General features: G+C 47.4%; 2 long non-coding RNA genes across 3 annotated transcripts in view; both read left to right on the forward strand.

The window, feature by feature from the left end:
* The window catches only part of LOC140219423 (uncharacterized), a 109,881-nt gene extending 97,875 nt beyond the window's left edge, over window positions 1-12,006 (forward strand). For both annotated transcript variants that reach the window (XR_011895709.1, XR_011895708.1), the window contains one exon: window positions 11,891-12,006. This is a non-coding gene — a long non-coding RNA (uncharacterized lncRNA). The remainder of the gene's footprint in view (window positions 1-11,890) is intronic.
* A 1,212-nt stretch (window positions 12,007-13,218) lies between these two features.
* LOC129385745 (uncharacterized) lies at window positions 13,219-26,818 on the forward strand. The gene is made up of 3 exons (XR_008613282.2): window positions 13,219-15,186; window positions 16,891-16,979; window positions 25,941-26,818. It is a non-coding gene; the product is annotated as an uncharacterized lncRNA (long non-coding RNA).
* The last annotated feature ends 1,016 nt before the right edge of the window (window positions 26,819-27,834 follow it).

Genomic DNA, 27,834 nt, shown 5'->3' on the forward strand with positions numbered 1-27,834 from the left:
GAGGGAGAGGCCGATGGCCGTGCGAGCTCCGCGGTGGATGTAGGTGGGCTCTCCGGTGTTCAAGATCAGCAGGCCAGCTCGGCTGATGGTGTCTGTGAGGACCTTGCTTGGCGGGTGCAGCTGCGGCTTCCCCAATCCGTGTGGTGTGTGTGGAAGTCACCGCACAGGACTTAGTGTCCACCGAGGCGAACAGCCAGCTGGACAAGGCTAGAGGGATCTCACGGTTTTCCTGGACGGATGTAGATGCTCGCCACAGCCGTGTCCTGGCTGCCAAGGCGTACTGTGATGCTGCATGACTCCAAGGGACCACCCGCGATGTCAGCAACAGGTAGAACAGCATGCGCCACGGTGCTGCGGACGTAGATCGCCGTGCATGGCTTCCCTGGCTTGGCTCCATCTAGGCAGGGTGCTGCAGTGCAACTGCGTGTGGCACAGGTGGTGGCGCCCGAGTAGCCCATGTAGCCAGGGAGCCGTAGGTTCTCGGCCACGGCGTATACCTCCTGCAGTGCGAGTACGAAGAAGTCACACTGAAGGAGGTACACAGCTCGCCGTGCCGTAGCCGCAGCGAGTTTACATTCCACTGGAGCAACCTCGGGCGGCGGTGGGAGGACCCGGTGGGTTGCTAGCCATGCTGGTGTTGGGCTGATGGCACGCCTCCCACCTGGAGGCAGAGCTCGGAGTGGGCTATCAGCAGGCAGCATCTCTCCGATGGCCTTCAGTGTCAGCTGCAGGCTCGCGATCAGCTGGTCGCGGGGGTCTGGACAGGCCTGTGCAGTGGTGGTGTGGCTGGTGCGTCCATGGTTGTGGTGGCGGCTTCAAATGGTCCGGCTCGGAGGGTCCGTGGGGCTGCTTCGGGTGGCTGGCCAGGAGGGAGCATCGCCCACTGGTACATTCGTGAGTGGCTGGTTAGGACCTGTGCATATGAGACCTCTGTAGAGGTCTTCGCCTGCTGTGTCTCTTCCCGCACAGAGGCCCGGACAGCACGACGAGAGAGGGGAGTAGGGGCGGCCGCCATGATGGCTGCTACCCTGCGTTCTTCCTGCTACCTGGGGCAGGCAGGAGTATTAGCAGGGTGATTGCCACCACAATTATTGCAGTGGGTGGCATTCGGGCAGCTTTCTCCTCGCTCGTACGACCTTTCACAGTCCAGGCAGCTGGTAGGTCTCTCGCAGGTTGCAGCCACGTGCCCAAGCGGCCACATTGTTGGCATTGCAGTGGATGTGGTCTTCCAGGCCTCACCCTGAACTGGAGCTTGTATATGGACACGTGCTTGGGAGAGACCGGGATGCTAAAGCGGAGCGTCGCCTTGTTGCCGGAGTGGGTCGCAGACAGGATAGGGACACTGGACTCCATCGCCCGAGCCAGCTCTCCGTCGGTAGACTCGCCGTCAATGCCGTGTATAAAACCCGTGCTGTTTCCACGGACAGCTGGTGGACGAGCAGCAACGAGAATGCCTCGGAGCTCGGTGGTGGCGAGCAGCTCCTCCAAGCAGGCCTGCGAGGTCGCATCCGCGGCCACGATGTTTCTTTTTGTGTTAACACAGACCGCAGACACACACACCTGGTAGCGCATAGAGCACAGCGGCAATCTCAAAACGGGATCCTCGCTCGAAGGCCCCTCCCGGGAGAGAAGGCCAGAACAGGGCCGTCCCGACCACCGCTGGGTTAACTGGTATGGTGGCAGCTTGTTGTAGAGCCCTGGCGCGACGCTGGGCGTTCCTGTATTTTTTTGCTGTTCATTAATTGGTGGATGATGAAGGCAGTTCTTGCATTTTAGAGTCCTGAACAGTCGTATGGCAATGATCGCCAAGCCTCGCGACGTGGAGGAGGAGGAGATAAACTTTATTAAAGAAGAGGTCTTAGGCGGGGGTTGGGGTGACGTTCCTCTTCTAGGCCGGACGCCAGGTGGCCGACCGACAATGTCGTTCGGCGACCTCTTCGGCCCGCTCCGTGACTCGGAATTGAACCCCCGCAGGAGCATCTGCGTTAGCAGGCGTTTGGTGTGCTGCGACACCACGTACCCGAACACAAGGGTTAGACCCTCCCGCGTGCAGCCGTGTGCGGCTTAGCCGTGTCCGGGGAAAGGGGGATCCTGGAGGTTGAGCCAATGCTGGGTGTTCGGACCTTTAAGGCCCCCCGGCGGAGGCAACACACCTCTTTGGCCTCTGCTTCACGTAGACGGCACCCCCGGACTGACCCACCCGGAGGAAATCGGCAGTCGCCTCTTCATGTCTCTTTCTCCTCAAACCTTCATCTTTATTTCTCACTTTTTGATCTTTCCTGTCTTCTGCTCTTTTCCATTTACTTCCTTTCTCCACGGCGGCAAGGGTTAACCTTGTGTATGTGCCCTCCCTTGGGTATACAGTCGAAACCCGCAATAACGAAATCGCCGGGGAAAGCAAAACATTTCGCTTTTGCGGGAATTTCGTTAGCGCGAGAATGAGGCAGAAAAGACAGGGAAGGGAACTGGCTTGCAAAAAAAAAAAAAAATTATTGCCAAAAGTCTTAGCTTACTTTGCCGAGCCTTGCCTTGCAGCAATTTTACTGCTCTCGACTCGCACTGCAAGAAGTGGTCCATTGCCACGTCGTCATCATGCTCACCGAAAAATGATCGAATTACATCGAAGGCATTCAACACATCCCGCGGGTTCGCAGTCCTCTCTTGATTTGGTGTCTGGTGGTCGTCGGCGTCGTCGGCACCTTGGCCTCGAGCCAGCTGCCAAATATGGCAGCTGGCCTCCATGCCATGGCATCCATGCCTTCAGGTTCGCTGTGTACTGTACGGGCAGCCGACGATTTCCCTTGAAGCAGCGGGGCTTCTTACTTCTGCCGATCACAAGTAGTGGCCGTTTATCTGTGCCGTCCATGTTGGTGCACAACAAAATTGTTACACGCCACTTGCTGTGTTTCCCCCCGCGGCATTCTTGGCCTTTTAAGTCCAGGGTCTTCGATGCCAGCATCTCGTAGAATAAGGCCGTCTCATCTGCGTTGTAAATGTCCGAGGGCTTGTACTGGTCCAATACTTCTTTGTTGGTCAGCAGCCACGACGACGTTGTCAAAGGGTCGACGGCTGCTGCCTCCCCGGAAATGACTTTGGCCACTATGTCGTGGCGGGCTTTGAAACGGCTCAACCAGCCAGGGCTAGCCTTAAAATCAGCGTGCCCGAGAATGCATGCGAAGTCCAGCGCTTTCTGCTGAAGAACTCTGCCAGACAGCGGCACTTTGTTGGCACGCTGTTTACAAAACCATGCAAACACCGCCTTGTCAACGTCTGGAAAAGCCGCAGCGCTCACTGTTTTGTTTTTCGCACTCACACCATTTCCCAGCGCGCCGAGAATGGAGGCCTTGTTTTCCAGAATTGTCGATATCGAACTGCACGCAATTCCAAATTCTTCGGCGATATTCATTTTCTTCCTGCCCTTTTCAGCTTGGGCAATAATTTCAGCCTTATCCTGCAGTGTGATAAATTTCCTCTTTTTGGATGGAGGCGGCATCTTAGCAGGCTGTCAAAGCAAATGGTCCAATCGGCACAGAGACACACAATTGACGCACTCTAGCACCAACGACACTGAGCAAACGACCATGTGCGGCGGTACACAAAGCCCACTGATACTAAAGCGTCATCCGGGTTATCGGAGCCTTCACGTGTAGTAGATGTCGATTTGGCTGCCACGCACGCAGGCGTTTCACTCCGCATTTAGCACAAGCTGTAATGGCACACAGGATTAAATAAAATCTGCTCATTGCGAGATCGCCTACGGTTCTTGTCTTCTTTTTTTTATTTGTATCATTTAAATGCTAATTGCATTTTTGGCCCGGACAGTGCGCAGTCACCCGTTGCGACGGGCGAACGACCACCATCATCATCATCGCTGTCTGTCACGAGAGGTGGTGCGAGGCTTTTTTTATTGTAAACAATGATGGCGGCGGCCACGCAAGTGTGCTGTGGCGGTAGTTAATGCAATTTAAGCGCACAACGAATGCATTTGAGCAGTTTCCGGACACTATTAGTGTTACATGAGTAGATTATTTGCGGACTGTCGTTTCAGAAAATTTCGTTGATGAGGGATTGCTATAGAAAAAAGTTTCGTTGTCGCGAGATAGGAAATGCATTGACTCCTATGGCTGTTCGCCGGGGATCCGAAAATATTTCGTTGCGGCGAGAATTTCGTTCCCTCAAGATCTCGTTACCGCGGGTTTCGACTGTACTATATTAGGTTATAGTGGCAATGTACGGTTGGCGCCTGCAGCCTTACGCGATAAGGCCTGCAGCGTCCCCATGTTGGGCTCCGTGGTGGGTGGCCGTCATTGCTGCCGAAAACGAACCGAAATACCATGGGAACACCCGCATTTCCCCGCCTACTTGATCGTCACCCTCGAAAGAGGGGACGCACCGAAGACTTCAGCACATGTTTGACCCGCACAAAAGAGAACTACCCGAAATACCATATTGTACATAGTGAAAACCCTGAAAAGCAAGCCAGATTCAATTCGCCATTCACAGTAGCAAAATCTTTGACCGAAGCCTTAGGGTCAGGTTATAAGGTAACGAAAATGGCTAGCGAGGACCTACTCCTTGAGATCCCTGAGAAACATCAGTACGAGACGCTTGGCAGTCTTGTGACATTTGGTAACATACCAATTTCTGTTACACAACACCGAACAATGAATAGCTCACGGGGAGTCGTGTCAGAGGCAGACCTCCTAGACTTGACAGAAGCTGAACTCCTGGAAGGGTGGAAAGAACGAAATGTCAGTGACGTAAAACGTATTATGCTTAGACGAGACAACAAGGAAATCCTCACTAAGCATCTTATCCTAACATTTTCATCCAGCGTACTGCCCGAAACCATCGAAACAGGATACATCAGGTTAAATGTTCGACCATATATCCCCAACCCTAGACGGTGTTTCAAATGTCAGAGGTTCGGCCATGGCTCGCAGAGCTGCCGTGGTCAAATAACTTGTGCAAAGTGTGGAGTCCAGGGCCACCCCTCAGACAACTGCAGTGGCACACCTCACTGCGTGAACTGCAGTGGTGACCATTCAGCCTACTCACGCTCCTGTCCGAACTGGAAGAAAGAAAAAGAAATAATTACCCTCAAAGCAAAAAAAAACATTTCGTTTAAGGAAGCCCGTAAGAGGTGCTCACCTTTCCACAGCACACCTTATGCTGATGCGGCCCATCGGGGGGCAGCGTCACAGCGGCCAATGCCAAGTACCCAGCCCGCGTGCAGCGAGCAGGTACCTTTGGCTCCTGCCCCCAGGGTGGAAGTAGGTAAGCCTACTCCATCCAACCAGCAACCAGGCCAGGCTACCCTTGGGTTGCTGGCCCCACAAGAGTTATCTGCAGCATCCTGCGCTACACGCAGCGATCCCGCAGGACCGATAGCGGCCACGAAGGTAGGCGCAGCCGAGGCTGCCTCAACCTCCCCGGCCCCTTCCAGCGCTGGCAACAGCCGGCGCAGCCAAATCCCCCAGGGACCCCCATCGACCTCCGGGCTGGTGGGCGCAGGGGTCTTGCCCTCCAAGGCGGGACCCTCGCTGGTAACTTCCCGCTCGCAAGAGCACGTGTCCGGCGCCTCACAAGAGGCTATAGACACAACACCTATCCCCAGGGCGCACCAAGCGCCTAAGGAGCGGCGAGGCTCCCTCGAACGCTCCAAAAAAAGGCAAAACCCCGGTTACAGGGCCTCGCAAGAGCTCTGTAATCTAATTCAACATTTCTGTTTCCGTATACACAGCACCAATTCACATTTAATATGGATACACAAATCATACAATGGAATGTCAGACGTCTTCTGAGAAACCTTAATGATGTACAAGAACTGATCTACCAACACAATCCAAAAGTGCTGTGTTTACAGGAAACACACCTAAAATCAAAACACACAAACTTTCTCCAACAGTACATAACCTTTCGTAAAGATCGCGATGATGGTGTCGCATCATCAGGCGGTGTTGCCATTGTCATCCATAAAAGCATTGCGTGTCAACATTTACAGCTACAAACGCCTCTTGAAGCAGTGGCGGTTCGAGGTGTTCTCCTAAACAAACTCATCACTATTAGCTCTCTTTACATACCCCCACATTACAAGTTAACTAAACATGAATTCCAATCCTTTATAGATCAATTGCCGGAACGTTATGTTGTTCTGCACACAGCAGCTTGTGGGGAGACTCATATCGATGCGCGAGGTCGTCTCATTGAACAATTCCTTTTTTCGTCCGATGCGTGTCCGCTGAATAAGAAGGAACCCATTTATTATTGTCTCGCAAACAGAACCTTTTCTTCAATTGATCTTAGCCTAGTTTCCCCGTCAATACTGTCTGAACTCGAATGGGAAGTTAACAACAATCCTTACGGAAGCGACCACTTCCCCATACTGCTAAGGACACCTAAAGAAAAGGAATATCCACCACAGGCTCCTAGGTGGAAGATTGACACAGCCGACTGGGAGAAATTCCGAACTGTTTCTAGTATTTCATGGGATGACATGTCCTTGCTAGGAATTGAGGCTGCTGTGGAGTATTTTACAGCCTTTATAATAGATGCCGCATCTAAATGCATATCACAAGTAAATGGCCTGTCATGCAAACGGCGTGTCCCGTGGTGGCCCGACGATTGCAGGATCGCACGTAAAAAACAAAGCGTGGGGTTTGCTATGCGCTTCTCCCACTGCAGAAAATCTTATCAACTTTAACAAAGTAAAGTCCGAAGGCAGGCGAACCCGCCGACAGGCCAGAAGAGAAAGCTGGCAGAAGTTTTTATCGGGAATCAACTCGTACACAGATGATGCCAAAGTCTGGAACAGGGTTATTAGGATAAAAAGGCGACAAGCACAATCACTCCCTCTGAAAAACACACAAGGTGATACCCTGCAAGATCAGGCAGACTCACTTGGGGAACACTTTGAGAGCGTCTCGAGCTCAACCCATTATTCTCAGTCCTTTCTCAAATATAAACAAACAGAAGAATGTAAGCCAATCATTAGAAAATCCAGACAAAATGAACCCTATAACCGGCCTTTCAGTATTGTCGAGTTGAGAGCTGCCTTGAACACATGCAAAAGCACTGCCCCGGGACCTGACAAAGTCATGTATGACATGATCAGAAACTTATATACTGACACACAAATTACACTACTTACACTTTTCAACACTCTGTGGACTGCGGGATACCTCCCATCTACATGGAAAGATGCTATTGTGGTTCATGTCCTGAAGCAGGGAAAAGACCCCTCCTTGGCGGTAAGTTACCGTCCGATAGCTCTAACAAATTGTTTGTGTAAGCTTTTTGAAAAAATGATAAATCACCGACTTATACATTTCCTTGAGCTCAACAATATGCTCGATCCTTATCAGTGTGGCTTCCGAGAAAGGCGGTCGACTACCGATCATCTTGTGCGCATTGAAATATCCGCGATGCATTTATACATAAACAGTTTTTCCTATCAATATTCCTCGATATGGAGAAGGCATATGACACGGCTTGGCGTTACGGGATCTTGCGAGACCTGTCGGAAATTGGCATCCATGGAAATATGCTGAACACAATTGAAAGCTATTTGTCAAATCGTACCTTCAGAGTAAAAGTCTGTAACGCACTGTCACGTCCTTTTACGCAGGAAACTGGTGTACCCCAGGGAGGTGTGCTCAGCTGCACTCTCTTTATTGTTAAGATGAACACACACGTGCTTCACTGCCACCGGACATTTTTTATTCCGTTGACGTAGACGATATACAAATAGGCTTCAAATCCTGCAACCTCACAGTATGCGAGAGACAGGTACAGCAGGGCTTGAACAAGGTTTCCAAGTGGGCAGACGAAAACGGATTTGAAATCATCCCCCACAAAAGCTCTTGTGTTCTTTTTACTAGAAAGAGAGGCCTGGTTCCAGATCCTTGTGTTCAACTGTGTGGACATCAAATACCTATCAACAAAGAACACAAATTTCTAGGTATTATACTAGACTCCAAGCTTACTGTTATACAGCGCATTAAATATCTTAAAGAAAGATGTCTAAGGACAATGAACTTACTCAAAATTATATCCCACTCAACATGGGGTAGCGACAGGAAGTGTCTGATGAATGTTTATAAGAGCGTAATTCGATCACGATTGGACTATGATGCTGTCGTGTATAACTCTGCCGCTCCGAGCGCACTAAAGATCCTAGATCCTGTCCACCATCTAGGTATCCGCCTAGCCACTGGCGCTTTCAGAACAAGCCCGATTGAAAGCTTATACGCGGAATCAAATGAATGGTCCCTCCATCTACAGAGAACTTACATCAGCCTTACATATTTCCTGAAAATACATTCCAATCATCAACATCCTTGTTTTAACACTGTTAACGATATCACATGTACTACACTTTTCCATAACCGTCCCTCTGTAAGACAGCCTTTCTCGCTTCGTGTGAGGGAGCTTAGTAATGAAATGCGTGTCCCACTCCTCGAGCTTCGCCTAATGCATCCAACCAAGCTGTTACTACTTTGGGAGTGGCAGCTGATAAAATGTGACATATCCTTTTTAGAAGTAACAAAACACGCACCAGAGATAGAAATCCGAATGCATTTTCTAGAACTCCAGCACAAGCACTCCTGCGCAGAGTTCTACACAGACGCTTCGAAGTCAAATGCCGGGGTGTCTTATGCTGCCTTCGGCCCATCCTTCTCAGAATCTGGTGTACTACATCCGGAAACAAGTATCTTCACGGCCGAGGCCTACGCGGTATTGTCTTCTGTAAATCATATAAGAAAATCAAAACTTCAAAAATTAGCTATATATACAGACTCCCTAAGCGTCGTGAAGGCCTTGATGTCACTCTATAGACACAAAAATCCAGTACTTAACGAACTGTACACTGTCTTGTGTAAAGCGTATATATCTAACCAGCATATCATTATATGCTGGGTGCCTGGCCATAGGAGCATCGAGGGCAACGTTCTGGCGGACCAGATGGCCACATCAATTGCATCGTATTCTGTTCATCCTACTGCTGCAGTCCCTGTCACAGATCTAAGGCCCTTCTTGCGCAGGAAACTGCGAAACTACTGGCAACGCTTGTGGGACAGGGAAACAAATAATAAGCTGCACGTAATAAAGCCACAATTAGGGTTCTGGCCTTCTGCAATAAAATCACGCCGGACAGATGTCCTATTCTGTTGTCTCAGAAGAGGACACACATTTGGCACCCATAACTTTTTACTCACTGGAAATGACCCTCCAACCTGTGGCAGATGCGAGGAGAGGCTGACCGTGCTCCACGTCCTCCTGGAGTGTCGGAAAGCCGAATCTGAGAGAAGGAGACATTTTTCCGTAGCATACCGTCAACACATTCCTCTTCATCCTGTTATGTTTCTCGGTCCAGAACCGCTTTTTAATACAAACTGTGTCCTAGGTTTCCTCAGAGATGTTGTGCTACACGTTATTAGTCCCATACATTTGTAGCGCTTTCTCTCTTGAGAGGATGCCGCTGTTTTAGTCATACTGTATAGCACATGCCTCCAGGTCCTTGTGTTTCAAGGGCTCTGGCGAGGCAGTAGTGCTCCAGGTAATTTTACTATCTCACATATCTTTTATAATGCATCATTCTCTCACGATGGATGTTATTCCTCGTAGAACATGTCATTATCATCGACATAATCTTATAACAGATAGATTTTACGCACTCTAGAGCGACTATTTTTAAGGCCCCTTTACAGCCACGTCACATCAACCTCATTGAACTCGTAACTACATTGCGAATTCATCAACACTGGCTTGGCGCTCTTTGGCCATACCTCTGGCCCTTGCGCCAATAAAAACCAAACATTCATTCATTCATTCGAGTTTTGGGACTCTATCTTCCAGTGAGGGATTTCTTACGTCAGCTATTGCTCGTTTTATTGCGAGGTGTTTCTTCCTTGCTTGCTACGCTTACTGGTGTTTCGACTGATGCGGCCACTGTAGTTTCCATTTGTGACCTCCGGCATTGGGAATGGTTTTGGAAGAGGGTCGTTAGATTTTGCGGGGGCCTTTAGTTTACTATTTTCTTGTTCCAAGTGTTTGATTCGGTCCGTGAGCATTTGAATGTGGTGGAGTGCCTGATCGAGTTTAGACTGTAATGACTGCAGCTCCGTCCCCTTTCCGTGAGAGGCCACTCCCGCCCAGCTCACCTGTTTCGGTCCGGGACTCTGAGTCCGGCTGCGGGTGCTGTTGCCACCTCCGCTGCTGCTGCATCCGCTGTCCAAGGACGGGAAGAAGCTTGAGCGGTCCTTCCTTTGGGTGGATGTTGCGTCGTCGCAGGTCCGGGATTTGGATCTTGACTGGGGCTCCGATGTTTTCGTTTGGGGTCGTTGAAATAGTTTCTTGCAACTGTTATCTCCTGTGCGGTGCCTTCCTCCGCAGACGATGCAAACTGGGTCGCAGATTTCTTCCTTTAGGTGCGGGTTGCCAAAGTACGGGATGACTGCATTTCGAATATTCCCTGTTAGCATATCTTGCGGAAAAAAAAAGAGTTCTGGCTGAGTTTGACCTATACCAACCTTCGGTTGACGTCGTCTGCTACAGCTAGCGCATTAGTTAACTCCATAGTACATCACTATTATGGTGAGTCTTGAGGGATGCTTCCTTAAAAGTGCAATAGAAGATGAAAGCAAAATGTGAGATCACAGTAATGTCGTAAGACATTTGGCATGAGAATCGCCCAGCTCTGAAGGTAATTTTCAGATGTGGACTGGCATTTATAATCAAATGGTGCCTAGCACGAGTCCCAAGAAAAGTATAATGGTGATTAGGCATTGAAAGGGCCAGGAATTTTTGCACATGCAAGGGAACACAATATCGTCACGCAGTAGTGACGGTGAAGAAAGCAGTAAAACTGTGAAGGACAAAACTAGCATTTTATTGGGTGAACTTGTTCCCTTAAAACAGGCTACCCTCAAAGAATGGTGACAGCGACGAACACAGTTTGTGATCGTCGAAAATCTGATCAACGGGTCAAGCGCATCGGGCTTTTATACATCAGTCGTCGAATGTTGGGACCTGCGTGTCTTCCACAAAGTTCTACACTATTCATGTCGCGCATACATGCAATCAGATTACACAAGGTTCAGTGACAGCGGATGGAACCATCGATGACATTCCAGAAAGTTTCGATACATGCAGGCACGTCCTGCGCTGTGTGAAAAGTGGTTGCCCGATAAAGATAAATATGTACACGTGTCAATATGCAATGGTATCTGCAATGGATATGGCTTAGATGTACCGTACCACATCAACAAGAACCACACTAACTTCCTTAGCCATAAGCATGCAGCATAATCAAGGACCAGATGAAGCTTCAAACAAGGAAGTGTATTTTATGTAGGCTAGGAGTGAATTTGTGTTCAAGATCGGTGACAGACTAAAGGCATGCACTATGCAGGAGGTCCCGATACAGTCTTTGACTATGGGACCTCGTTATGTATACTACGCACATGCAATTATCTGTATCTTTACTAATAAATAAATTATGAAAATAAAAAAAATAAAAAAAGCATAGTTCTTATAGTGTGTGTATCATCTCTTATGCAGAACCAGCTAGGCTGGAGTTTCGACATTCTGTGTCAGTTCATTTAAATACTGCATGGTTCAAGGCACAATATTGCTCTACAAGGCGTATATGCAAGATCTAGCATGCAAACCCTCGTGGCTCAGCAATTACTAACCCTATACCTGAATGAGCAGGGTAGCTTCGTTATAATTTTATGGTATCCATACTGTTGCTCTTGACAGTGAACCTCTAGTGAATTTGCTCGTTTATGACTTTTTATGTAGGGATGTCTTTTACATGTTACTTTCTCAATCTTATCTCTGTTCAAAGCTAAAGCACCTCTTCTTTTAATTTGATTGTTTGACCCAGGAAGCCATCATCCGGCACTGTGTACAGCAAGTACATGTCTTGGGCAAGAAGCAGGCCAGTGCCGTTTCGATAACGTGAAGAATATCAATGCTGAAAATAAACGTTTCCTGCCGAAATATGTGGTTGTCTTCATACTGTCATCATGAATTAACAAACTTCCTTCATATTCAGGAAGGTTTGTAAGAATAGAATGGTTATTGAATTGAATGCAAGGGAATAACCTTGAAGCCTTTCTATTGTGCAGTATGGCGACGGCATGAGAGTCCTGGCAGCACAACGGTATCGCAGCCTTACGCGCATATCTATTGGCCCAAGAAACAACTTGGGCCACTGAATCGGGTTGAACGCGTGGCAAGAGTCATGACGGAACAATGACAACATAAGGCCCAACCTGGTAGATAACTTGTGCTACTGAGTCGGCATTAGAGGCTGGGTAGATGCACAGATAGGTTCAAAATGCCTGAACTGGGCAAAAAATGCGAATTCCATTAACACTATTTTACACTGTGACGTCAGGTGGGTATGAAAGTGTGAGAGGATAAGGCGAGGAAGATAGTGGCTTGATGACCGGAGTCTTCCCACATCATGTGGTCAAGTGTGCATTAAGGTAAGGGTGCGCGTCGCCTCTAGTCCATTTCCAGCTGCCGGCACTCTCATCATGCTAGCGTTGACGTGAAATGCTTGGGGCCATCTTGTGAGATCTTGTTTGTCTATGCACGCGGCGTTCCGATTGTTTACTAGTAAGCAAATTTACAGCGAAGCAGTTAAGGGATAGTTTCCCCAGGATCATGTCCGTGTGCAGACACAAAATCCCGAAAATAGTGCAATGCCGGGCTCACCCGCGGCGGAGGTGAAGCGGGCGTTAACGTGGCCCGATCCTGAAAATAGCGTAATACCGGCCGACCGGCGGCGAAGGTGAAGCAGGCACCCACATGCACAGCTTCGCTGGTCATTCTTCTTCACAGAGTGGAGGAGCACCGAGTTTTTACTGCAGTTTATACGGCTGATAAAGCGAAGGACCTATAGCTTATTGTCTAGTGCTTGCAGTCTAGTGCTTACCAAAATTTTGGTGCGCATCCGGTACATACAGAAGAATACGTTATTTTGATGTAACGAAGTAGAGTGCCGAATTTTACGTCTTCGCTACATCTATATTAATAAAAAGCCCGTGAAAAATATAGAAAACGTCGTGACGCCATAGCCCTTAACTTTTTGCAATTCAGGTAGTCACAAAAATTTTAAATATTCTGCTGCATAATCTGAAGTGAAGGCGCTAAAACGACGGTGGACGAAGAAGGAACACACACAGGGCGCCTGTGTGTGTGGTGCGCTGGAGCCTTTGTTTTGTATTTGATTGGGGTCGCTTTTTACAGCGGTATTTCAGAGCTCTGCAGTGATCTACGCAGCTGAGGCACAGGTTGCCTTTCGCAGTGACACTGTTTTGACGGGTTACGTGTTTGATGAAATGGGCAAGACGTACAAGAGCAACAAAATGTGCTGTGTGCCTCAGTGCACACACTGTGCAGTCAAAGGCTAGGTAAGCCTTCACTCGTTTCCTTGCGACGAACGAATGAAAAAGGAGTGGACAGTGAAATTGCGCATTGGGAAGCCCATCACGAAAACAATGAAGGTGTGCAGCGCTCACTTTGTCCCCGCAGATTTCTTCTCGGGTACAACTGGTAAGTGAATATTTTGTACTTGCATTATGTTGTGTCTCAACGAGGGGCGCACACCGTGAGCACTTATGTGTTGAGCGGTATTTTTGCTGGAGGACATTTTCTTTCGTGGGGCACCTTGTGTCATGTTCGATAGCGAGCTGTGACGAACTGCCAGACCACCTCACAGTCGCTGTTAGTATATGCACGCATTGAAATTGCTAATAAAACATAATGGCTCCAAACATGCCTTGGTTGATAAATTTTGATTACTTCATTTTTTTAACACGCACTAAACATTTATGCTAGGCGCCAGTGTTTTCTGCCCTTCGGTTGTATCGAAGTGCAGCAGCTGTGAGCTAACATGTGCTTTGCGTTTGAACATCTAAGCTATGGAGCCGGGAGGAAATGCTTTTATTGCAGCACTTCCTTGCAGAGTTAATGTATCAAATCAGAATTTCTACAGGCCGCTACTCGATGGTTGTGGAGGCGCTCGCGGAATGAGCTGGTGCTTTCTAGCGAAATGAAAAAAAATATATATATTAAGGGGAGCAGTTGAAATGCATGTAGTGGTGTCCGGTATTGGCCCAAAGGAAAAGAAAAATATTTAGTTCGGTTGATGTGCTGGTATTAACTACATGCACAAGTGTGAGCACATTTCCCTGTATGATTTATTTTTCATTTTTACAGTTCGTGCAGAATTCAGAGTGTGAGTTATTTTGTTAATTATTGTTATAATTATTCACCTATGGCGAACACATCAATCACTATCTTGAAAACTATTGATGCGAAACTAATCCAGTCTGCAAAACTTTCTTATGTGCAATGTTTCTTGAATATTTTTCAATCAATTCCCTGATATTTTGCCACTCTTTCTGCTGTGTTGTTCAGCATGCACCAGAACTGGGTGCATGTGAATGTTTTGAGACCTAAACAGGTTCTGTAAGATGGATTATTATTCTCACAAACTGTTATCGAAGTTAAAAAAATAGAGGATAATATACTTCATAAAGGTTAAAATCATTGAAAATAATTAGGGAGGATGAAAATAAGCAGATAGTTGTTAAGTATTGGCTACCTAGTTGAATAACCGTGACTGTTATCCAGTCTTTGCTGAGCCCAATATGCACTTAGTGATGGCAGGATTCATTTGGCCATTGCGGCGATTCTTGAAATAGAGCTGTGAAAATCTAGAAAGTGTCACTGTGTGTGCTTTCATGGGAACTTTTTTTTCAGTAGAAGTCCTTAAAAGGTATTAAAACTCTATCCATACACTCACTCGAACTGAGTACAGATTTATGGCACATCTGAAGTTGAAAAAATCTTTTTATTCCTTTTCTTACTTTCTCTTTTATAAGCTTTTACTATTTTGTGCCCTTGATTTCAGTAGTGGTTGTATTTATCTGCCCATCTTGGTTGCATACAGAATGTGTGCCTCCAAATAACACCGTGGGAAATATGTTACTAAGACCGTGATCTCATATTTCAAAGCACCAGAAATGTGGCGACCAGCCCGGCGACAACTGAAGAAAACGGCAGCACCATCACGGTGCCTACCTGTGCGGAGCCTTGACAGCACAGATCCAGCCACGAGCCAGGCATCGGCTGAGAGAGCCTTCCGGACATCAGCAAGAGCAGCAAGTAGGCCACATTTTACAAAATATCAATTGACAAATTGTCTTGAAATGGTTATGAAGTGAAATAGTAACTTGTTTTAACGTGAGGAATTTGGCTGTTGGTACATATTCATATTAGACGAGCGCTTAAAGACGAAGACGACATAGAAGAAAGTAACAGCACGACACAAGCGCTCACTCGTAACTGAACGTTTATTTGAAAAACTGCAATTATACATGAAAAGTTGTCAATACAAAGACAACAGGAAAAAAAGAAAATCGATGCAGCTTCATCAGAGATCCTAATCGGACATTTGAAACACACACACGTACACCCGTGAGCAAAAGTATACGGACCACGGGAGCGCGTGCCAAACTGCATCGACGCGCCGTCTACCGACGCGGTGCCTGCTGTCGAGAGGGCCGCTAGAGCAGCGGTGCGCATGCGCGTCCCATCATATCTGCTGGCCTGACATGTAGCTTTGCCTGACGTGGCTGTGGTGCTCGTACACTAAACGTCCACTGGGCGTCGTTTTCTGTGCTCTGTACTCTGTCGCATCTGGGCTATTGCTTTACGCAGCGGCTGCGGCTGGGCTGGCACGCGCGTCCGCCGCGCTTCGCTTTCCTTCTTTCTTTGGGGGGATTATCGCGCGCCGCACTGCCTTCTCTGACGCCTTTAGATGACTCGCGCAAAATGGCTTTCTGCGGTGTTGTATTATCTCGAACTGTTCCAATGTTCTACTTCTTAACGCGACGGCGGACACCGATTGCAAAACCTTGCTTCTACCTGCGGCAGCAAACATTGGAACAGTTCGAGATAATACAACGCCGCAGAAAGCCATTTTGCGCGAGTCATCTAAAGGCGTCAGAGAAGGCAGTGCGGCGCGCGATAATCCCCCCAAAGAAAGAAGGAAAGCGAAGCGCGGCGGACGCGCGTGCCAGTCCAGCCGCAGCCGCTGCGTAAAGCAATAGCCCAGATGCGACAGAGTACAGAGAAAACGACGCCCAGTGGACGTTTAGTCTACGAGCACCACAGCCACGTCAGGCAAAGCTATATGTCAGGTCAGCAGATATGATGGGACGCGCATGCGCACCGCTGCTCTAGCGGCCCTCTCGACAGCAGGCACCGCGTCGGTAGACGGCGCGTCGATGCAGTTTGGCACGCGCTCCCGTGGTCCGTATACTTTTGCTCACGGGTGTACAACAGCCTAAAGCAAAGCTTTGCACATTAGCACGAAACGAAAGACATAAGGCAAAATCAAGTGGCATCAAGAAAATCAATTTCATTGCATGTTAAGGTTACTGAGGGAGTGCTAGTGCACATGTCACTTGTTATGCAATTTATAGGCTCCCTTTAACTCACGCATGAATTTATTATGGTGTGTGAAAATAACGGTAGTGTTCTCAAATTTCTTGTGCAACGAACTCTCTTGCCTGGCCTACTAGGTTAGAGCGGTTTTTACTCAAATAAATCCACCCATGGGATATGATGCTTCTTATACACTAAGTTCATGAAAACACCCTTCTAAATGTTGTTGCCTGGAGGTTCTTGGTTTTGTACATTCTCATTTTCTGCAAAGTGGGCAACATTTCTTTCTTATTGGTGAATTAGTTGTTAGCCACTAATTTCACTCGTGATGTGAATTAAACACGCTATAGCCATTGTTTTTATTGGCAGGCAAAGAAACTACACGTGATGAGTGTGACATTTTCACGCTGTTTCTTTCAGGAATCCCTACTCTCGACCCACATAATGTCCCACCAAGCATTACTTGCTCATCACCGCAGGATAATTCAGGAAGTGCAAGCCCAGCCTGTGTAAGTTTGAACTCAACGTAATGTAGTAAAGATTGCAAAGCTTCATATGGCGTGCTTCACAACTGAGCACATAAGGCAAGCCATTTAGATACCCAAACGAAGTCAAGAGTGGCTAAAAAACTACTGCATTCTGAAATGCGTAACTCACTTTAGCATGAGCTGTTTACAAGGAGCAGAGAGGTTGGCTAGTTGGTTGAAATGCATATTGAAAATTGGGCAGAGACACGAGGGCAAGTCAAGGAAAACAAGGACAAGCGGTAACTTACAACTGATGTTTATTCAAACACATGCATGAATAAATACGAAAACCAAAACAATACAAGGCAGTCATTGTGAACATCACGTGTTACCCTGTGTGAGTAGCCAAGAAGCGAAATTCCCTGTTAGAGAAGCGGAAGGAAGTCTGACTGACGCACTGATCTTCGCTGATACTCTTATGAAAGGCTTCCATGAGCTCACGCACGAGTTGATCCCTATGTCAGTATGGAATTTTTGTTTTGTCGAAGAGCGGTTTGCATTGGATCTTCTTTTTCTTATCATTCGTGCTACACGTGCGGCAGTGTTTAGGGAGGTTATCAAGGGAACCTTCACCAAGCGATTACCGGTGTTCTCCCAATCTTCCATTTTCGCATCGCCTGGTTTGGCCGATGTATAATGCGCCACAAGGTAGCAGCAACTTGTAGACAACGTCGCTAGCACAAGGAATGAACGGGGCAGTGTGCTTGATATTGCAATAATTTTTCTTTCTTTCCTTCTGCCGCCTGCGCACCAGGGAACAGATTGCTGCCAACTTTCGAAGGGTGAAAAACACTATGGGAATGTTGTAACGCCCTGTTACATTCTTAAGGCTATGTGCCAGTCTGTGCACGCATGGTATTACGGCATCATTTTGACGGTCTGTTTCCTGGAGTTTGTGTCACGCCCCTGCCTCAATCCACCTAGCCAGCCTCTCTCAAGTTTCCATGATTGCATGCCGAGGGTACCCACTCCCTTTCAGCCTTCTCAACTGGGACGCAACACTTTCATTGTTTGCATGTGGGCAAGACTTGGAGATAGCCGCTTGAAGACAGGAAGTGACCATCCCATTCTTTATGGCTTTGGAGTCATAAAGAACGGGATAATGGGTAGAACAGGCAGGCACACAGGCATAAGGAAAGGAAGAAAAAAATTCTTGCAATACCAAGCACACAGCCGTGCTCGTTCCTTGTGCTAGGGGAGTTGTCTAAAAGTTGCCGTTATACTGTGGCGCATTGTACATCAGCCTAACCGGACAATGCGTAAATGAAAGATTAGGAGAACACTGACGATTACTTGGGGGAGATGAGATTCCATTGATAACCTCCCTAATCATTGCTGCACGTGTAGCACGAATGATAAGAAAAAGAAGATCCAATGCAAACCGCACTTCGACAAAACAAAAATTCTATTTAGACACAGAATCAACTCGTGCGTGAACTTGTGGAAGCTTTTCATATGCGTATCAGCGGAGATAAGTGCATCAGTCAGACTTCTGTCTGCTTCTGTGATAGAGAGTTTCGGTTCTTGGCCAACTCACATGGGCTAACACGTGGTGTTCATGATGACAGCCTTGTTTTGTTTCGATTTTCCTATTTACTCATGCATGCGTTTGAATAAACTTCAGTTGCGAGTTAGCGCTCACCCTTGTTTTTCTGGGCTTGTCCTCGTGTCTCCGTGCAAATTTTTTCAATATGCTGTAATACAAGATTCAGAAGTAATGAAGTGCATTAAGTTATTCAGAAACATTTGTAGTGTTTAATTTTCTATTCAAAATATGTATTGTCATTTATTGCATGCAGTGAAAAAAAAGTTGTTTCTATTGTACTGATGAAGAACGAGCAGTAGGCACTGCTTAGAGAAAGACAACGACAAGGAGTGGTTAGAAGCCTTGTGCCTGTGTTGCCGAAGCTCTGTGTCCTCTCGCTGCGGTGCTCTGCTATCTGAGCGTTTCAGCAATCGAACTATAACGCCTCTTGACATTTGGTGGACGTGCTGGGCCCTTCCCAAACCTGGAACTCCGCAGCCGAACGCTCCCTACTGTTTCTGCGATGCCTCAGGACACCACGCAGCCCGATCCTCCCCTGGCATCGCTGTCGTCTGCTCCGGTGCTCTACGCCAACGAGATCCTCCGGTATTCAGCGGCAACGACGACCATGACGTGGCTATCGTCATACGATCGCGTGAGTGCGCATGGGATGACAAAGCTAAACTGACTAATGTCATCTTCTATCTTTCTGGAGTCGCTAATCTCTGGTTCCGGAATCACGAATCCAACCTTTCCACCTGGACAGCATTTACCCATTCTTTCAAAGAAGTCTTCGGTCTCCCTGCTGTGCTCCCTGTGGGGTGACTGTCGTATAGATGCGCGAGGTCGTCTTGTTGAACAGTTCCTTTTTTCTTCTGGTGCGTGCCTTTTGAATAAGAAGAAACCCACTTATTACTGTCTTGCAAATAATACCTTTTCTTCAATTGATCTCAGCATAGTTTCCTCGTCTATACTGCCTGAACTGGAGTGGGAAGTTGCGAACAATCCTTACGGAAGCGACCACTTCCCCATACTATTAACAACACTTAAAGAAAACGAATATCTACCACAGGCTCCTAGGTGGCAGGTTGACACAGCCGACTGGGAGAAATTCCGAACCATAACTAGCATATCATGGGATGACATGTCCTCGTTACAAATTGATGCTGCTGTGGATTACCTTACAGCTTTTATTATAGATGCCGCATCTAAATGCATACGTGAAGTAAGTGGCTCGGCATGCAAACGGCATGTCCTGTGGTGGAACGATGAATGTAGAGTCGCACGTAGGAATCAAAACAAAGCGTGGGGGTTGCTACGCGCTTCGCCCACTGCAGAGAATCTTGTTAAATTTAAGAAAGTTAAGTCTCAAGGCAGGAGAACCCGCCGACAGGCCAGAAGAGAGAGCTGGCAAAAGTTTTTATCGAACATCAACTCGTTTACAGATGAGGCGAAAGTCTGGAACCGCGTAAATAGAATTAGAGGGAGACAAACATATTCACTCCCTCTGGTAAACACACAGGGTGATACGCTGCAACATCAGGCAGACTCACTTGGGGAGCACTTTGAGAGTGTGTCAAGTTCAAAACATTATTCGAAATCCTTCCTGAAATATAAGCAAATAGAAGAATGTAAGCCACTCAAAAGAAAATGTCCACAGAGTGAGTCCTACAACTGCCCATTCAGTATTGCTGAGTTGAAAGCTGCCTTGAGCTCATGCAAGAGCTCTGCACCCGGATCTGACAGAATCATGTATGAAATGCTCAAAAACTTACCCGATGACACGCAAGTTACACTACTCACACTTTTCAACACCATCTGGGATGCAGGGTACCTTCCAACCGCATGGAAGGAAGCTATTGTGGTCCCTGTTTTGAAACAAGGCAAAGACCCTTCCTCAGTGGCAAGTTACCGCCCGATAGCCCTCACAAGTTGCCTTTGTAAGGTATTTGAAAAAATGATTAATCGGCGACTGATCCATTTCCTTGAAATGAGCAAAATGCTTGATCCTTATCAATGCGGCTTTCGAGAAGGGCGGTCCACGACCGATCATCTCGTACGTGTTGAAGCAAATATTCGGGAGGCATTCATACATAAACAGTTCTTCCTATCGATATTTCTCGATATGGAAAAGGCGTATGACACAACGTAGCGTTACGGAATCTTAAGAGACCTGTCAGAAATGGGCATCCACGGTAATATGCTTAACATAATGGAAAGCTATCTGTCAAATCGTACGTTCCGGGTAAAAGTAGGCAATGCACTTTCACGTCCTTTTACGCAAGAAACGGGTGTACCCCAAGGAGGTGTGCTCAGCTGCACGCTCTTCATCGTGAAGATGAACACGCTTCGCGCTTCATTACCTCAGGCCATCTTTTACTCTGTCTACGTGGACGACATTCAGATAGCTTTCAAATCCTGTAACCTCGCAGTGTGCTAGAGACAAGTACAGCATGGCCTGAACAAAGTCTCAATGTGGGCAGACAGGAATGGATTTAAGATCAATCCTAACAAAAGCACTTGCGTTCTTTTTACAAGAAAAAGAGGAATGATCCCAGACCCTTGCTTAGAACTGGGTGGACAACAAATACCTGTAAACAAAGAACACAAATTTCTAGGTGTCATACTTGACTACAGACTCACTTTCGTCCCCCACATTAAACATCTTAAAGAAAAATGTCTAAAAACGATGAACATAATGAAACTCCTATCCCAGAGTACATGGGGTAGTGACAGGATGTCTTTATTGAAACTCTATAAAAGCCTCATTCGTTCACGCCTAGACTATGGTGCCGTGATTTATCACTCTGCCGCCCCGAGTGCGCTAAAAATGCTAGACCCTATTCACCATCTAGGTATCCGTTTAGCCACGGGCGCTTTCAGGACAAGTCCTGTTGAAAGTTTATACGCCGAATCGAACGAGTGGTCACTTCATCTCCAGAGAACATACATCAGCCAAATATATTTTCTGAAAGTTCACTCTAATCCTCAGCATCCGTGTTATACTACCGTTAATGATTTGACATATGCTACACTGTTTCGTAATCGTCCTTCCGTAAGACAGCCTTTCTCGCTGCGTGTGAGGGAGCTTAGTCATGAAATGCATGTTCCACTTCTCGAACTTCGCCTAATGCATCCAGCCAAGCTGCTACCTCCTTGGGAGTGGCAGTTGATACAATGCGATACATCTTTCATGGAAGTTACAAAAAACGCTCCAGAGATTGCAATCCAAATGCATTTCCGGGAACTCCAGCACAAATACTCCTGTGCGGAGTTCTACACAGACGCATCGAAGTCACACGACGGGGTGTCCTATGCAGCCGTCGGTCCATCTTTCTCGGAATCCGATTTACTGCATCCGGAAACTAGTATCTTCACGGCTGAGGCCTACGCAATATTATCGACCGTGAAGCATATAAGGAAATCAAAACTCAAAAAATCAGTTATATATACGGACTCCCTTAGTGTTGTGAAGTCTTTGATGTCATTTTGTAAGCACAAAAATCCAGTAATCAATGAACTATATTCCGTCTTATGTAAAGCGTATATATGTAACCAGCATGTCATCATATGCTGGGTGCCGGGTCATAGGGGCATCGAAGGTAACGTTCTAGTGGACCAGATGGCCACATCAATTTCATTACATGCAGTTAGTCCTACTGCTTCGGTCCCTGTCAAAGACCTGAAGCCTTTCTTAAGAAAGAAACTACGAAACCACTGGCAACGCATGTGGGACGAAGAAATAAATAATAAACTGCATGTAATAAAGCCACAATTAGGTTTCTGGCCTCCTGTAACAAAATCCCGCAGGACAGATGTCCTATTCTGCCGTCTAAGAATAGGACACACTTTTGGCACACATAACTTTTTACTCACGGGAAACGAGCCTCCAAACTGTGGTAGATGCGGGGAGAGGCTGACCGTCCTCCACGTCCTACTGGAGTGTCGGGAAGCCGAATCCGAAAGAAAGAAACATTTTCTCTTAGCATACCGGCACCACATCCCCCTTCATCCCGTTATGTTACTTGGTCCAGAACCACTCTTTGACACCAACGCCGTCCTAGGTTTTTTGAAAGATGTTGTATTGCATGTTATTAGCCCCACACGTTCGTAGCGCCTCCTCTCTATAGAGGATAGCGCTGTGATAGTTCTTTTGTATAGCACGTGCCTCTAGGCTCTTGTGTTTCAAGGGCTCTGGTGAGGCAACAGTGCTCCAGGTATTTTTTATTATCTCATATATTTTCTATTCTGTGTCATTCTTTTACGATGGATTTTATTGTTCATAGTATTCGTCATTAATCATCGCCATAATTTTATATCACGCAGATTTTATGCACTTTACAGCAACTATTTTTAGGCCACTTTACAGCCAAGTCACATCTCCATAATACATCGTCAACATCACCACTTGTCATGGCGCTCTTTGGCCACACCTGGCCCTTGCGCCATTAAACACCACATATCATCATCATCCCTGCTGTGCGCAAGCTACGCGCAGAACAACGCTTGCGTAGTCGCGCTCAGCAAAAGGGTGAAAACTTCACAAGCTACATTGGGGACGTAGTTGACCTTTGCCGGCGCATCAATCCCGCCATGCCCGACTCTGAAAAGATCAAGAATGTCATGAAGGGCATAGAGGATGACGCCTTCCAAGTGCTCTTGGCGAAAAATGCTCAAACGATTGACGATGTCATTACGCTGTGCCAGAGCTACGATGAGCTCCGCAAACAACGCCTTACTACGCGCCCAGCTGCCGTGCCCGACGACACGATTTCGGCTTTAACTGACACTTCCAGTGCTGCTCCCGCCCACTCTGCTTTCCTCGACCAAATCAAGTAATTCGTTCGCGAAGAAATCGCGCGCCAACTGTCACTGCTGCCTGCTACCCAGTCGTCTGAGTCCTCTTTGTCCCCGGAACTGCGACGCGTCATACACGAAATCAGCGACGCACTACCTCTCGCTAATCAGCCACCCCCAGCGCCGGTTCCGTTCACGTACGCTGCCGTAAATCGCCAGGCCAAGCCCACCGCCTGAAGTTGCGCACTACACCCCCACAAGCGGCTTCTACGCCTCGCCTTCTCCAGCTGCGAGCTACTTGCCCAGAAGCGGCTTCTGCGCGCCTCCGCATCCCCTACGCCCAGCTCAAAACAGTGCACTGCTACCTAGGCCCCCTTTTGATATTCCGTGGTGTACCCAAGACAACCGGCCGATCTCCTTCGCCTGTGGCTTTGCTGGCCACGTGGCACGGTTCTGCCGCCGGCGGGGTTGGTATCCTCCCGATACTGCGAGATGTCAAGGGAATACTACTGACTCCCAGTCCCGATATTCGCCACCAGTTCCGCACTTCGCTCCTTCATCTCCTGTTCCCCGAAGCTTCAACACACGTCGGTCTCCATCTCCCCGTCGACGTTCCCTCTCCCCCATCGTCCGCCGCCCTCCAGCTGTGGAGGAAAACTAAAAGGCGCAGTTCCGGAGGCAAGAACTGCGATCTCTTCAAACTGCTCAAGCCCTCGTTTATTGCCTACGAACATCATTGAAGTTTTTGCCGAAGGTGTCGCCGTTCACGCGCTTGTCAACACGGGTGCCGCAGTGTGCGTGATTGCCGACCAGCTTCGCCGTACGCTCTGAAAAGTCGCGACGCCGTTTTCTGTCATTTCGCTACGTACAGCAAGCGCTGAGCCAATTGAGCCCTTAGGAACATGTACCGTCCGTGTCGCCATACAAGACAGTTTACACCACATTGAGTTTGTTGTTCTTCCCCGCTGCTCTCATGCCATCATTCTAGGATGGGACTTCCTCTCATCTCATCACGCTGTTATTGATCGTGCCCGTGCAGAACTTGCGCTGACTCCATTTTGCGGCAGTCCTGAAGATTTGCCTCCACCTTCTGCTCGGGTGTTCGCCGCCACCGACGCTGATATCCCTCCCTTCTCTTCCGCCCTTGTACCCGTTTCCTGTGCTGCTTTCTGCGATTCCACAGTTCTTTTCGCGCCATCTCAACTTGCTGCACGCAGTCATCCCTTCTTGCTTCCCTTCGCCCTCCTTCCCTTTCGCCAGGGCTCCAGCGCACTTTACGTTTCGAATCCGTTTTCGTGTCCATAAAGCTTACATAGTGGCGAGTGCCTCGGTTTGCATAGTGGCGACTGCCTCACGTCCTCTTGCCTTTGTGCTGAAAATCGCTGCCACAGTGCATCATTGCTAAATGAGAATCATCAAAGCCCAAAGTGCGTGAGATTGCCTCTCGGCTGCAAAATGCAAAACCGGTGCACTATGCACTGGGTGGCCATTAAGGAACCCCAGGTACTCAAAATTAACCTGGAGCCTAGGCATAGCATAGGCAATTCGTTTTGAGAGAGCTATGCTTAAATTCAATAAGCGCTCGCACCTGACATCAAAGCTCCTGCTTTCAGTGGCCTTTCATTTTGCATTAACTCTAAATGGCTGGACAAGGTATACTTATTTTAGAACCTGTGATCAATTATGGTGAATTATTTGTTTTGTTACTTATATGCAGGAAAACCAGTATATACATGCAGAAACATTGCTTATTGTCCTTCAAAACAATTGCCTCCCACGGTACTTCACTTTTAAGAATGCTTATATAGATATCCCACACTTTGGGCTGTGTCTGTACAACATATCCGCTTCACAGTGAGAGGAAGATTTAACTGAGGAAAATCAGCTAATGTAGCCTGAAGCAAGTCCGCTAGCCTGCTATCTGTTAAGTGGGAACGAGATGTGCGCACGCCAGCAAGTGCATTGAAAACTTATGATAAAATACTACTTGCTCTTAGCATGGCTGTCAATGCTTAAATGTAATTGTAGCGTTGTAGAAACATTGGTTAATCCTTCTTTCATAGGAATCACTCATAACATGAAAGTGAAACATGTCTTACGACATTTGCCCATGAACTTCACTGCCTTTCTGCTGCACTTAACAGCATTGTTAATTGGCGCCATTCAAGGCGAAGCAGTAGGCGGCAATCGAACGTTAAAGGGAATCCATGCGACGAAACTGCGTTGTTACCGCTGACAGTATGAGCACAACGCTGAGAGAATATCAAAATAGTGCCATCTCCTGGGGTGCTAGAAAACGAGCCTTGTCTTTTCAAGACATTTCTGTGATGCTCGTACATGCTAGAATTCTTGGTGAAGACCAGTAAAACATTTTTCATGTTAAGAAAAGTGCAACAGACCCTTCATCAGTCTGAATATTTCTTTATTAGTTGCAGCAACTCAATCTGAAAGTCGAGTTGCCGTTCCTCTGGCATTTTCCTTAAGAATTTTCCTATATTGAGGGCCATATGATAGTACTCGTCCTCTAAAGGGCAAGCCTGGAGGGTCTTGGACAGTTCGCCCATTTCAGTCACCAGAGCGTCTTCACTTGGCCTTCTCTTCTTTTTTTTTTTTTTTTGCAGTCTTTGGCTAGCGGCTCCCTGCTGACTTGGGGCAGCCGCTCCTTGTGCTGCTGATATCAAGGCTGGTGCCGTAGACGTCGAAGCTGATGTCATAGATGACGTCGAGGCTGGCGCTGGGGATGACGTCGAGGCTGACGAGACCTGGGACGCTGACACCAAGCCTGACAGATCAGAAAAATCTGATTGTTCGTCCAAGTCCTGGTCTTCAAACTGGGTAATGCCCATTAAAATTTTTTCTGCACTACTGTGCTGCTGGTTCGCACCAAGTGGCTCACTTGTGTCCAGCTGCTGGCCACCTCTCTCGGGCTTGCAGGCACTACATAATTGCCTGAAGTGCTGCACATAAGAAAAAGTGCATGTTTTCTATGTTGTGACGTTTTGTAACATTGCAATAAAACAAAGTGAAACCATTTCAGTGTTTTTCTTGCTCTTCATTATTGTTATAGCCTCACACACTGTAAAACTGTTATGAACAATACTAGCACTTTCATAATGTTGAAGTTGTCATTCACTAATGTGATCCGTATTACCATGCATTGTGCAAAAGAGAGAAATGCAAAAGAAAAATATAAGTAAAGGTGCATCAAAATATTTTCGTGCATCTCAGTGTATCTGTAAAAGAAAATATATATTCCTTGTAAAGTGTCTAATCGCAGTAAAAATGCCATGCTAGAAGTAACTTATATAAGTCGGCAATTTGGCAAGCATACATGAAACATAGCCATGCGCATCATATTCATGATTTAAGGTAATGACTACGATCGAAGCGGCACCACATGCTATAACATGATGTGAAAACCCTTGCCATTAGTTGTTCACAAGTGGAATTGCACTGTGATAACTCCGAAAACTATAATTCACAGCCTAGGCATGTGGTATTTACAATGAAGGCCACCTGTATATTACAGCTTGCTTGCATAAACGTTGAATTGCCAATTTTCGCCCTAATTTTGTTTGCTTGGGTGAGCAGGCGTGGGTATCAGCATAGCCAAAAAATACGGATGTAGCGACACCGAGCACAAGCCCCTCCCCACCACTCCCCTACCCTGATTAATTGCCGGACCCTGTTCCCCTCGTAATTCCTGGCGGCACCACTGGTGCATACCCAAGCACAGAATGGCCCCCCTTCCTTTGTACGCGCCTCCACCGCAAAAAACACTCATTGCACACTGAAATTTGTTACATTTAAATGCCCATTACCATCGTTCATAGCAGTAGGCTTAGCCAAGTATATCTCAAAATTATTAGCCGGTAAAAGGCTTACTATCTCGCTCTACGATGAGGTTAATTGCCCATTCGGAAGAAACAAGCACCTCATCTCACTGACATAGACGTAATCAAGGAGGGTTTCCTTTGGCCAGTAAAATGTTCGCAACAACAATAATGTCAAGCTTACGGTCTCGTCACCATGGTGTCTTAAAAACAGCAACAGCTCAAAAAAGGACCATGCTGTGTCGACCGACTCGACATCGTCGGCGCCGGCGCCGCTCTTTTGTGTCTTTGTGCGGCCATTGAAGATGCGGCGAAACTTATCACGGAGCGATTTCCATCTCTTCTGCACCAACTCCAGTCCCACTGCACAGAGAAATACAAGACTGCTTAGTAAACGATTATTCACGTGGAAGCTGCAAAATCTCGTGCTTACCTTGGATGTTGACATCTCGCAGGACGGAGGCCGTCACTTCATTCCACAGTGCCGCTTCGAGGTTGCGGTCCTTATGTTGTTTATGAGAGGCCATCCACAATGGTTGGCGACGTTGCACCTCGGCTATCAAAGTTGCATTATTAATGCAGCCGTCACGGCTGAAGATTTCCGTACCTGCCATGAAGAACGATCTCAACGCGCACAGCCAACAAGGAGGTACTGAAGCAGCTTGCCCGGGCTTGCCTGAAC

Source organism: Dermacentor andersoni, chromosome 7 (assembly GCF_023375885.2).
Source record: "Dermacentor andersoni chromosome 7, qqDerAnde1_hic_scaffold, whole genome shotgun sequence".
In the NCBI taxonomy this organism is placed as follows: Eukaryota; Metazoa; Arthropoda; class Arachnida; order Ixodida; family Ixodidae; genus Dermacentor; species Dermacentor andersoni.